General features: G+C 35.8%; 1 long non-coding RNA gene across 1 annotated transcript; it reads left to right on the forward strand.

Moving 5' to 3' along the window:
• Positions 1 to 380: 380 nt before the first annotated feature.
• On the forward strand, positions 381 to 11,735 carry LOC109143694. The gene is made up of 3 exons (XR_002044009.2): positions 381 to 1,570; positions 5,984 to 6,101; positions 8,167 to 11,735. It is a non-coding gene; the product is annotated as an uncharacterized LOC109143694 (long non-coding RNA).
• Positions 11,736 to 11,807: the final 72 nt, after the last annotated feature.

Consider the following 11,807-nt stretch of genomic DNA (forward strand, 5'->3'; position numbering starts at 1 on the left):
TTGGCACAAGCCACTGAATACTTTTGCATTTACCCTCGTTTGCCACCAAGGGACACTGTTTGTCTATAAATGAAGAGCAGCCTTGACGGCTATGGGATTTTCGTTAATCCTGGGATTCTGGATGCCTCAGTAGTACTTAGAAAATTATGTGAACTTGAAATGCCATCAAGTTGTTTAAAAAAAACCTGGTTTTTGAGGTCCTAAAGTTACTGCTATTTAGATGGAGTAGCAAGTTTTCATCTAAGCAGCAACAAAATGTTTGAGTTTTAATGTACTTAAGTGTTTCTTTACCTAAATATAGCTTCCTCAAAATATTTTTTACATGCTTTATTTCATTATTTAATATTATATTTTTATATGGTCTTTCATTTTGACGGAAGTTGAAACACAAAGCCTTTTCATATTAAGCACCATACAAGCACAGCACTCTTAACAGCGACAGGTGCTGAGTGTGGACATCTCTCAGCAAATGCTCCAAGTATGGAGCCTGTTTGCTTTTGTTTGTCAGAAGCCATCAGAAGGATAAAATAGATATATTCTAGTTAAAGGTCATGTTCCTCTTTAAAATTCAAATTGTCATTTATTTGCTGTATTGGAAGGGAATAAAAACCTGAGGAGCAGCGTGCTGAAATATGTTCTTTAGTTTTTATTTGCTTGAGCTTTTTTATGTTCTACTCATCTTCACAGCAAGTACAAGAATTAAGACAAATTAAAAGTTTCTAGGGACTATTCTCTTCAGCTTTTGATTTGTCCTTTGGTTCCCTTTTTTCTTCTTCTTCTTTCCTTAGATGAGATGGAATTAAATACAAGTTCAAGACTCATCTTGTAATCTTACAACGTTAAGTACAACATACCTTCCTTTTCCTCTTTTTAAGATGGGTTGTTAAGGCTGTGTTACTGGAAAGTAACAATTGTACATATTTTCTAAGTGGTTTAGCTAGCATTCAGTATACTTTCTGCATATAAGGGTTTCTGGTTTCAACAATTGCTAGAAGTAACACCAGAATTAAAAATACCGTTTTCTATAAGAAAAATACATTTATTTCACTTGTGAACCTTTAAATTTGGTATTATATAGATTATGCTATTTCTGAGAACCCTTGTAAGACTCTTTTGGGGTGAAGAAAAGCACATTGACGTTTACCAAAAAGAGGAGAATATTTTCTTCCATTAGGATTTTTTTACACATTTTTCTTCTAATTCAGGTTTCTTAGTATCAATGCAATTGTGCAGTTCATTTGCCCCAAAAACATTTCATTATCTTACTGAATTGATGTGTTTCTAAATCTAATTAGCATGTGTTTATTTTTAACACTAATGATTTCCTTTAATAATACTTAATTGCAGATCATTTTTAAATAAGAGGCAGACTTGTTAGGTAGCAGCAATTTAAAAAAAAAAGATAAACCCAGTATTTATTGTTTCAAAACTATAGAATAATTTCCTTGTATTTTTAAATGTTTTTTCTCTTTTTTTTTTTTTTTCCAACCTGTGTAGCTTACCTTTTGTTTTAGTGGCTACAAATTCCAAGAAACCACGTTAATTGGACAAAATCTCAGTACCTTATATTGTAAGTAAGACTTTAACAACGTTTAATGGGTACTAATAGCAGTGTGTAGTTGAAAGGACAAACATACAGGACACATACTTTAAGAAAAACATTATGTTTGTTATGTTAAAAATTATTCATCTGATATTGAGCTAGAAAGATCCACAGTTGATGCAGATTTGTGTCACACAAGCTCAGAATTTCCTGCAGGGGTGTAGATGACTGCATATAATCCATATAATGACAGCATGAAAACTAAGAAGTGGATCTGGAAGCATATCTGGAGGCTCCTATGTAGAATGCAAATGCTGTATACTAAGATAAAATTTCACTGTCTTGCTGCTGCTTTTGTGCATGAATAATACACACAGAGATGTATACATTAAATTAAATTTGATTCTTTAATGGACTAGGTGTATTTTACCAAATGTAAAATTGATAGAGAGAAGCTCTGGGTCTAGATTTGAATGTGATTAAATTACACAGTAACAAACCTTTTTCTGCAGTAGAAACTGAGCATTCTGCCTAAAAGTAGAACTTAAATTTCAAAACTTAATTTAAACAAGTTTAAAAAATTTTAATGTTATTTTACATGGTTAGTCATACATACTGTGATTGCTTTCCCAATGGTGATTTTTGCACCAACTGCAGTAATTGTTACAGCAATTGAGTTCATGACATCGAGTGATTAAAAGCCAGTAAAGTAGAAAAAAGAAGAATATACAGTATGCACTGGTATCAGCTTCATGTATAAAAAACACAGTAATTTTTTTTCCATTAGTTACAGTATTTGAAATATGTTATTTTTAGCCTAAACAAAGCTGAGTGTTGCTTCTGCATTATTCTTACATAAAGAAATTTAAGGATGTCATTCATTCCCTTTATAGAATTTTGGATTAAAACTAGTCATGTGATGACTGAAGGATAATTTTTATTCTTTGAAGGAAGTATTCTACCCCAAATTTAATTTCAGAAAGTTTTTTACTTGAACGAAAAGACAGTATCCCAAAGTCAGACAATAATTAAAGGACATGAGGCAGGATCTGACTGTTGCATGCAGATGGAGTAAGAGTCTTGTTGTTTAACCTTTCCCTGTCTGCACCCATTGAGCAGAACTGATATAGTTTAATTATGGAGTGAGAAAACAGTCTTCCACGTGATAAATTAGGAAAAACTCAGAAACAATCTGTTAGAAGCAGAAGCTACTCAGTGTAGAAGAGAAATACACTCCCTAAAATTCCCAGCATGATTGAGTTTCAGTAGGATTATTACCAGTAAACAAGAAATTAGGGTTAGGACTAGTGACATAAACATGGATTAAATGTAGAAATTAGGAATATAAATTAAAAATGAAATGTAAAATTACTGGGAGGAGTAGAAAAAGAGAAATACCTTTTAAGATGAACTTAGAATTCTTGAAAAACTGAATTTCATGTAATACACTCTCATCATCAGATGCATCTTTATTTGAGAACACACAGCAGGGGACAATGCCATAATATAAAGTGTCAAGTTATTAAGTTCAAAAGAGAGATGAGCTCAAATGATGATGGGGAAAAAAATAGGAATTTTGACTAGTCAAGAGGTAAGAAAAGAGTAAATAGGAAATAATAAATAATAAAGAGGGAAAAAATTAATAAAGAGGAAATAATAATAAAGGGGATAAATAATAATAATAAAGAGAAAAAAATCACAGGGAAAATTTAAAAGAAATAATACAGAGAATTAGAATGCAATCCACTCCATGAGATATTTACACAAAAATTGAAAGCTGCTATGAGCTGCCCTCCCTATTAGTTAGGTTTGGAGTTAATCCCTGCTTGATTAGACCAGGTGTCATCAAATTTAGTCAACTATGCTTAAGGTTCTTTGGGATTAATATTTCCCTTTCAATGTAGAGATTGTAAAAAATTGTAGCTCATTCTGACAGGAAACCCCTTCTCTTTTTGCACTACATGGTCCACTTGAAAAGCTGACATACCTGGACAGAAAAAGAAAAGGGTAAAAGTCAAAAGGGCCCAAGTTTTACTAAAAAGCAGAATGCAGAGGAACATGAAAGGAAATGGAGATATGAGAGACACACCTCAGGAAGAGTGTCAGCTGGAATAGAGTAGCAAGATTTGAGAAGCAGCTTCTAATTCTGTATTAGTTCTGCACTGGTTTGAGGCAAGGGGAGGCGAAAAGAAAGATGTGAATTAAATTGTGAACCATTGGCTACCACTATTTGTTCATATCATACAGCTATGAAAAAGCTTTATACTATTCTAGGGAACATTAGAAAGTATATTTTTAGTAGAGAAAGGAAGATGTTTGTAGTATTTTATAAAATGCTGGTAAATCTCCGTTTGGAGTACTGTGTACAGTTCTGGTCATCTGTGCTCACGAAAAAGAAACTTGATTTGGAACAGATGCAGTCCTCAGAATCTCCTGGGATAAATGAGAGAATGGAATATGTGTCTTTAATGGAGAGAACAGAGGAGTTTGATTTAGTCTAGGCAAATTAAGTCTGAGAAGATATATGCTTCCTCTTTATAACTGAATTCAGGAGATCGATATTGAAGAGGACTAGAAGCTGTTAAAAGGTTACATATCACTTAAATTTAGAATGGAAAGTATGTTTTCTTAACTGTTCAAGGAGTAAGGTTCTGAAATGTTCTTCCAGAGAGGATAGTGTGAGCCAGGAACCTAAACTATTTAAAAATTGAGCTTCAAAAATTGTGTAATTAAAACAAATTTCCTGGAGACAATAAATCTCTGGTATAAAGTTTGGGTATCTATACATATTGGTATATTCAGGGGATTCTGAAAGGAAAGACACTAGATTATACCATTTTTCCTTGCATGAATCTCATACTTCAGGACTTTTACTAGTCACCCATGGCATCCAAAAAAATACTTCTCCTCATTGATATGTCATTCTTAGAACCACTAAGTACTGAACACTAACAGATGCTGAGGCAAAATGCAGGTAGTGTGTGTTCACCTTCCTGGTGAATAGTCCTGTTGAATAGTTGAATAGTCCTGTTTAAATGCTTAAGCTTGAATTGGCCAAACGCTCTTCTGGATCATGAAAGAATTTTCAACTACAAAATAGGAGTGGTTTTTTTGTTTGTTTCTTTCTGTTTTGTTTTGTTTTCTTTGATGATTCTCTGTGAGGATTATCTTTTTTTAATGTTCTGCCAATTTAAAGTCTTAATTGATGCTGATGCTCTCACTTTCCAGTTCTTTCTGTGGCATGGTACTGGTTTTAATCTCTTGATCCATGTGTGAAATAGACAAAAAAGTGCTGGCAAGTGTTTGGGGAATATGAAGCCAGAGTTCTGTGCTTTGTTCCAAATAGAGACAGATGTTGCTTATTGTCAATAAGGGACTGGGTTTGAAGATGAAACCCTGTGTGCCTGAATTCCACAGCAGTGAACTGCAGAGTACCTGGGCAAGCAGAGCAGAAGAGCTCTGCTTATTGTAATAAGATCTATTGTAATCTACACTCTGCTTGTTGCCAGATGAGTCCATAGCAATGAGGGAAATGTGATGCCAAAGCAGGAATTCCAACCAGTGAGCGAGGAGCAGCAGGGGATGTAACCAGGCACGGATCTATCTGTGAAGCAGCTTGGGAAGGAGCAGGGTCTGAGTTTAATGCAGCTCTGGAGTGAAGGGAGGAGGCCACCAGCAAGGCTTCCTCAGGCTCTTTCTCACACAAGTCTGACCCAAGGCTGCAGGGATGCCTTTTCAGAGTGGGCTTCTGGCACAGGCAGCCAGGCCCCAGGAGGAGGGAAGGAAGTTTCAGGGTCTGTTGATGCCTTGGAGTCCTGAGAGTATGGCCAGAACCACAGGTTTGTTGTGCTGCTCCAGCTTCTGCTGATGAGGCTGAAACATGTAAAGCAGTTGCACTTTTTTCTCCTTCCCTAATAAACAGCTCATCCCTATTTTATACTTCTAACTACCTGTTTTATTAGGCTTTGTATTTAGTTCAGAGTTTGTTTTCTTTTTTGTTGTTGTTTGAAGGGTTGGGGGGCAGGGTGTTGCATCCTGGCTTGATAGTTTTACCCTTTTGTCAGTGACCCTAGTCAGTTTTTTCATTCTTCACTCAAAGGGAGCTCAGGATAGTCCCTTTCAGTATTTTTAATCTAGAAAGTTTCTCCTTTAACTGTTGTTTTAATATAGCCCCACATTGGCCAGCTTCTGTTACCTGCAGTATCTGATTCTTTCTCACAACCTGTTGTGTTAACCCTGGCCAGGTCTGGCCTTCTGTATACATACCTTTGTAATTAATATTGCTGAAAGTGATGAATTTTGTACTTGATATAAAATTATTATATTCATCTCATTCTATTATACTGCACTATTAGGGGGAGCAGTCATTTCTTACTGAATGACAAAACTCTACTCTCATTTAATCCCCATGTTTAGGTGATTTTGGTTTATGTTTTTCAGTTGCAGGAATAAGCAAAAAAAGGGAAAGAAAGGATTACCATGGCTGCTGTAGTGACAGTTCTGTGTGTGTTTGGTACTCTGGGTGTGTCTGTGTTTGTGTTCCTGCAGTAAAGCCGTGGTAAGTCAGCTCATCCTTTAGAGCTCCTTGTGATCAGTTGATCTTTACCCAAATGCTCTTCATTCCATCTGTTGCAGTGTGGCAACCTGCTGTGGCGTATTTTATGCTGTTCATTCATTATGGTGCTTTTTTACAATCACAGTCAATGACTAATTAAGCTCTGTCAGGCCTTCTGAGAGGTGCTAATAAGTTTAAAAATTTATTTGTTATTTGCACACAACAGACAGGGGTTTGTGGCTAAGGAGCCAAGGAGGCACTTTAAAGAACTGAGTTCCCTTTTGCACTGTGTCACTGCTTCTGGGCTGGTCTTGAGATACTCACTGAATTTCCATGGCTTTGACTCAGGAAAATATTTGAGTGAATGCTGAATAATAAAGTCAGTCATGTTGTTAAGGGCCTTCTTGAGTTAGGACTCTCTGAAGTGGGCAAACAGGCCCCTACCTCCACCTAGTTTTCCATTTATGAATCTGTAACTCATCCAAAGTCTCTCCATTTACTTCAGCAAGCTCTGAGTTGGGCCTTTAAAAGAATAAGGAATACCAGATCCTGACCAGGTACCTTGCAGAAAGGCACCTGAGCCCAGCTGGGGTCTCAGAATATAAATATTCAGAACTAGAATATAAATTATATGTTTGGAAAAAGGTGTGTAGTTAATTTGCAAAACCCAGTAGCTATCCTGTAACTACGTGCCAAAATAATGCTTTCATAAATCTTCATTACAGAGTGGATATTTGCCATTCAGTATTACCCACTTCAGAGACCAAATGTGACTCATTATTAAATTACTTCAATCTGTGCTGATGTAGAAGCACCCCTGACACATCTCTTTGTGAGCCATTTCTTCAGAGTAATTGCATTAGTAATAGCCGATTACACAGCAATCTTATGTTCCTACAAAATTAAGGTAATTACTGTAGCTAAAAACACATCCCTCTGTATTCTGTCCTAGCAAGGAAGCTGGTAAAAGGCAGTGTAATGCTTCAATTCTTTGTAACAAGAGAAACATTAGGGTATAATTACATTATTGATGCGGCGTAGGAGAAGTTTTCATATTTGAAAGGAGCATGGAAACAAAATAAGAGTTTGAAGCTATAAAATCTTAGTCTATAAAGGGAAAAAAAAAAGATCGTTTGCATTTAGATGCCTTAACAAGTATGGAGGAAAAGTATTTGAAATACCTGAATGAGTTTGTGTTCTGTACTTTGAAAATATTACGTCTGTCTTTGAAGTAGATTTTATTATGCAAAAGTGCATTTTTCTTTGAACCAGATTCCAGAGAAACTGATACGGTTATACTTTTATACAAACTAAATAGGTATTAATTCTTTAATTTAATTGCAAACCTCCTGAATGGTAGGGTCAGATTCTAATTAGACTGCATGCTATAGAATTTGATTTGTATTTAATTTTCACCTCTCTTTATGTCTTTGAGGGAAACTTGACATTTCACATTTTCTTTAATACAATATTAGAAGTTTAATATAACAGCTGAGGGAGAACAGACAGGACATTCCCTGTAAATGTAGCTAAGTAATTAAAACTTGAATATTCTAGAAGAGATATTGAAAAATTAATCTCTTCAGAGACATTATGCAGTGGCAAAATTCATAGACAGAGGATACCACTAGGTCATGAGAGTGGCAGCTTGTGTTTGGGTGGGGGCTGATGAGAGTCTGTTGCATGATAGAAGTTCTCCTTGCAGATTTTCTTTCTGTTGGATCAAAGTGCTGTGGTTGAATTGCTGATGGCCCTCAAGTAGAGAAGAAATGTTCAGTTCTTGCAATGTATGATATGCAAAACTCATGAAATTAACACGGTGCTCAAAACTGTTTTGATTACAAAGACAAATCCCAGAAACTAAATATGGATTGTTCAACTGACACAGCAGAATATGAGAATGTGTCAGGTTAAATTAAATTCCTTTTATGTAAGTATCTTAGCAACTCTGCTATATATTTTGCATTTATTAGGAATATTCATGGTGAATGAAGGGGCTCTTTTAAAACTTTTACAAATTAGAAATCTTACGGGATCAGAGTAACAACTTCAGAAACGTTTTTTGCAGGAAGAGAAATTCTGGAAGAAAATACTGTGTTTTTCTGTTACACACCAACAGCACTGGGGACAATGGACAGCATCTACAGCAGGAAGCTATCCAAAGCCACATTTTTAAAGATAATGTGATAACTTGCACAGGCTGTGTTGTAAAAGATATTTGTCATCTGTTATGTTGTGGGATACAATGTTTACATGGAGACACCTCACTCACTTCAGCAGCCAAGCATGTGGGAGTGATAGGCCCAGGAACAGAGAGAAGCTTCATACAATCATGGTGTTGAATGAATATTGTTGCATCATAGGACAGGTTTTGGAAGGAAGTGCTTTGAGGACAGCAAAGACATGTTTATCTGATATTTTGAATACTGGTACTTCCCACAGACAATTTTGGAAATGATAAGGGGAACTGTAAGCTTTTCATTTACTTACACTGTCTCATGCATAATGTAAGGAGAAGAAAAGATGAGTCATATTAGTAAGCCTTTAGCTTTCATAACTCTCAGATGTAACTTTGATGAGGTAAAATGAAGTTTCATCCTGGAACAAATTGATTTAACACTTTCAGGTCTTCAAAGAAACTTACACTGTGATTTCACAGTAGTTACATTCAGTTGACTTTTTAAATTATTAATTTTCAGCATTAGGAGAGGTCTGCAGCAAACAGCAGGGAAACTTTGTTTAATTAAAAGCAGCTTATGTATGTATATTGTTCTATTAATCTTTTGATGTTCAGAATGTTCATTGGTATTGAACTCAGGTTGTTTTAGTCTAAAGCCCAAATCAGAAAAAAACCAAAAATGCATGTATTTCCTGGGCATTCTGCAGAGAGCAATGCTTGGTATCTGTGATTAATTTTCCTAACCTATTATTGCTGCACTGAGAATAAGAACTTTCCTCTGACATAAGCAGGTGTTGGGTTTGGGTCCTACATCTGTACAGCAGCTGCTGCAGATGTACAGCTGTTTATTTTACAAGCCTGGATTATTGTTCCTGCTAAGCCTTGAAAGCATCTACTTGTCTAGTCCCATAGCAGGAGATGAAACCCAAAACATTCTGTTATTCTATGATACTTACACTACTTCACCTTAGCTAGTCAGGGCTGTTTCTGTTCTCTGCTGTTGCAGTTCTTTTGGGTGTGGGAAATGCATTAAACTGTTTTCAGCCTTTTGTCTACTTCAGACATACAGAAAATCACAAAACTTCTAACTTGGTGGGGGTTTTTTTCCAACAAATAATTGAATTCTTAGAATACCAATGGTTTTGGAAAGAGAACAGCACAGTGTTCTTAGTGAATTATGCTCTTAGAGGACCCAGATTGGCACCGGCAGCAGAGACAGAATAATTCTGACCACTTTGAAAAATCCTGACCTCCCTCTGTTATCCTGTAGATTTAAATCAGCATACCAAACCAAGGAATGGATTCTCTTGGGTGTGAATAATCCCATGTAGTTAGAATAATTTACACCCTCAGAAGAGTATTTTACTTTTAAAGTGATAAAAAGCAGTGGATCTGTAGCTAGTATACTGGTAAATTATGTGGAGTTTTTCTTTTGAAATTGCTTTTGAAAAGCAAAACTCCTCCAGAATAAGCTTGTAATATTGTCCATCACTATCAGAGGCACATCTTCTGCCATCTAGTATAATGGGAGTAAGAAACAAACAATTCAGGGAAACTATTCCATCAGCACAGCACCCAGTTCAAGGCAACAGGTGTGAGACTACCTGCTGTTGGACTGCACTAGTTTTCTGCCAGCACAGAGGATTCAAAAGTGTGGAGAAGACATAACTTGCTGCAATTCCATAAAGTTTTTCTGACACCTGGGGGACAACTGTGGAAGAATCATTTACTCCTTATCCTGGCATTTACTGTTCCAGTGAGAAAGAAGCAGCTGGAATATGGCATTATTAACATCTTAATTCTAGCCAAAGATTCTCCTGCTTTGATGAATAATCCCATGCTGGTTAAATTCACCTCAGGATTAATGTATATCTGTCTTCAAAGTATTTTGATTTCAAGTTGAACTGCTCCAAGATCATTGTAGTAATGTTTTAATCTAGAATAAAACTTCTTAGGCAAGCCTGGCTTTTGAAAAACCAGAGGATATCTAGTATTACAGGGATGACTCCTGGATCATCACTCACTCCTTTAAATTGTCCCTGAGATATTGTACATAAATCTTAAAAGTCAACAGTAGGTCAGATATAATCCATGGTCTCCAGAGCAAATGCCACCTGAATAATATCTGGAGTAGGTGTAGCATTCTCTGTTCTTTAAGTGACTTATTAATTCAAATGTCTTGGTTTCAAGGATATTTGTAGAGGGGCTGCCGACTCAGTGACATTCTGTTTTCAAGCAGCAGCAAACTTCACATTCCACTCAATCATTACTCACAAGCACTTGTCTTTTTTCAGTTATTGTAATAATATAAGAATCTTCTTAATATAAGAAGAAGATTGCATGCCACGTAGGTTCCTCTAAGTGTCAGTAAAAAATAAACTACCTATTCTCTACATAGCCTTAAAAATCCTCAGAACTGGTGTTTAAAACCCTGCAATAAGGTGCATAGTTCTGTTTCCTGGTAAAAGAACAGGTAATTATGTTTGTCTGTTTCTGAAAGCTTGACTACAAGCAGAAACATAAGATAAAAGGTAGGGTTTAGCTGCATGCTAATGGTAATCTTATAATTCTAACACATCTGCTGCCACTCCCTTCTGTGATTCAAATAGTGGCCAAGTGTTTAACCTGTAAAATAGTTGAAGATCATAAAATTTATAAATCTCATTTCAGTTGGTCACGGTCCTTTCCAGCCCTCTGTCTCACACTGTTTGTGTGCAGATTTGTTCGTAAAAATTAGGTATAAAATACTAACCTACTATTGTGATTGACGCTAGAAAATTATGTGCCAGGCTCTGTTATATCAGGGTAATTAATGATAGGTGACTCCAGGAGATCTGGAAATAATCTGTACCTGAAAGAAAAAGAATCACAACACAGAAGTTGACTAACTGTCAAGCATCCTCAGAAGGTGGTGCAAACATGTGATCGTCTTCTTTGGCCCTTTCTTCTACTACAGCAAAGAATGGGCTATAGGAAGGGGTTTTTTGAAAAAGGTCTCCTTTCTTAACTGATTCCATTTATTACCTGTGCAGTTTTCTGTCACATTATCATTTTCAGTTTCTATTAGTTCAAGTTCTATCTGCATTCATTGCAGCCATAATTTATGTTTATATTGTCCCCTAGCTTGTTATATAAAAATACATTCTTCCACTTTTTTTATTTCTATTCCTGTTTCGGGACTTTGATAGTTTGATTGCAAAAGCAATGCCTGTATGCATTTCAGTGATTACTCGAATGGTGGAATTCATTTGCAAAGTAGCTTGTTCCTGTTAAAAGTCACCCCATTGTTCACATAGGACCAATAAAGGTAATTGTGCTGTTATTGTTATGATTTCTAGATTTAATAATGATGAGAAGAAAAAAACCCAAGAAGTTATTTAACATATTGATCTTACATAACTCTTAAAATTGAAGTGTGTTTCAACCACAAAAGAATAATTGCTCTTTGTATAACTATATATGCGATATATATGTATAACTATATATGAGTTATATTAAAATATGCTTTGTTCAGTGTTTCCCAGGGGATC

Source organism: Corvus cornix, chromosome 5 (genome assembly GCF_000738735.6).
Source record: "Corvus cornix cornix isolate S_Up_H32 chromosome 5, ASM73873v5, whole genome shotgun sequence".
In the NCBI taxonomy this organism is placed as follows: Eukaryota; Metazoa; Chordata; class Aves; order Passeriformes; family Corvidae; genus Corvus; species Corvus cornix.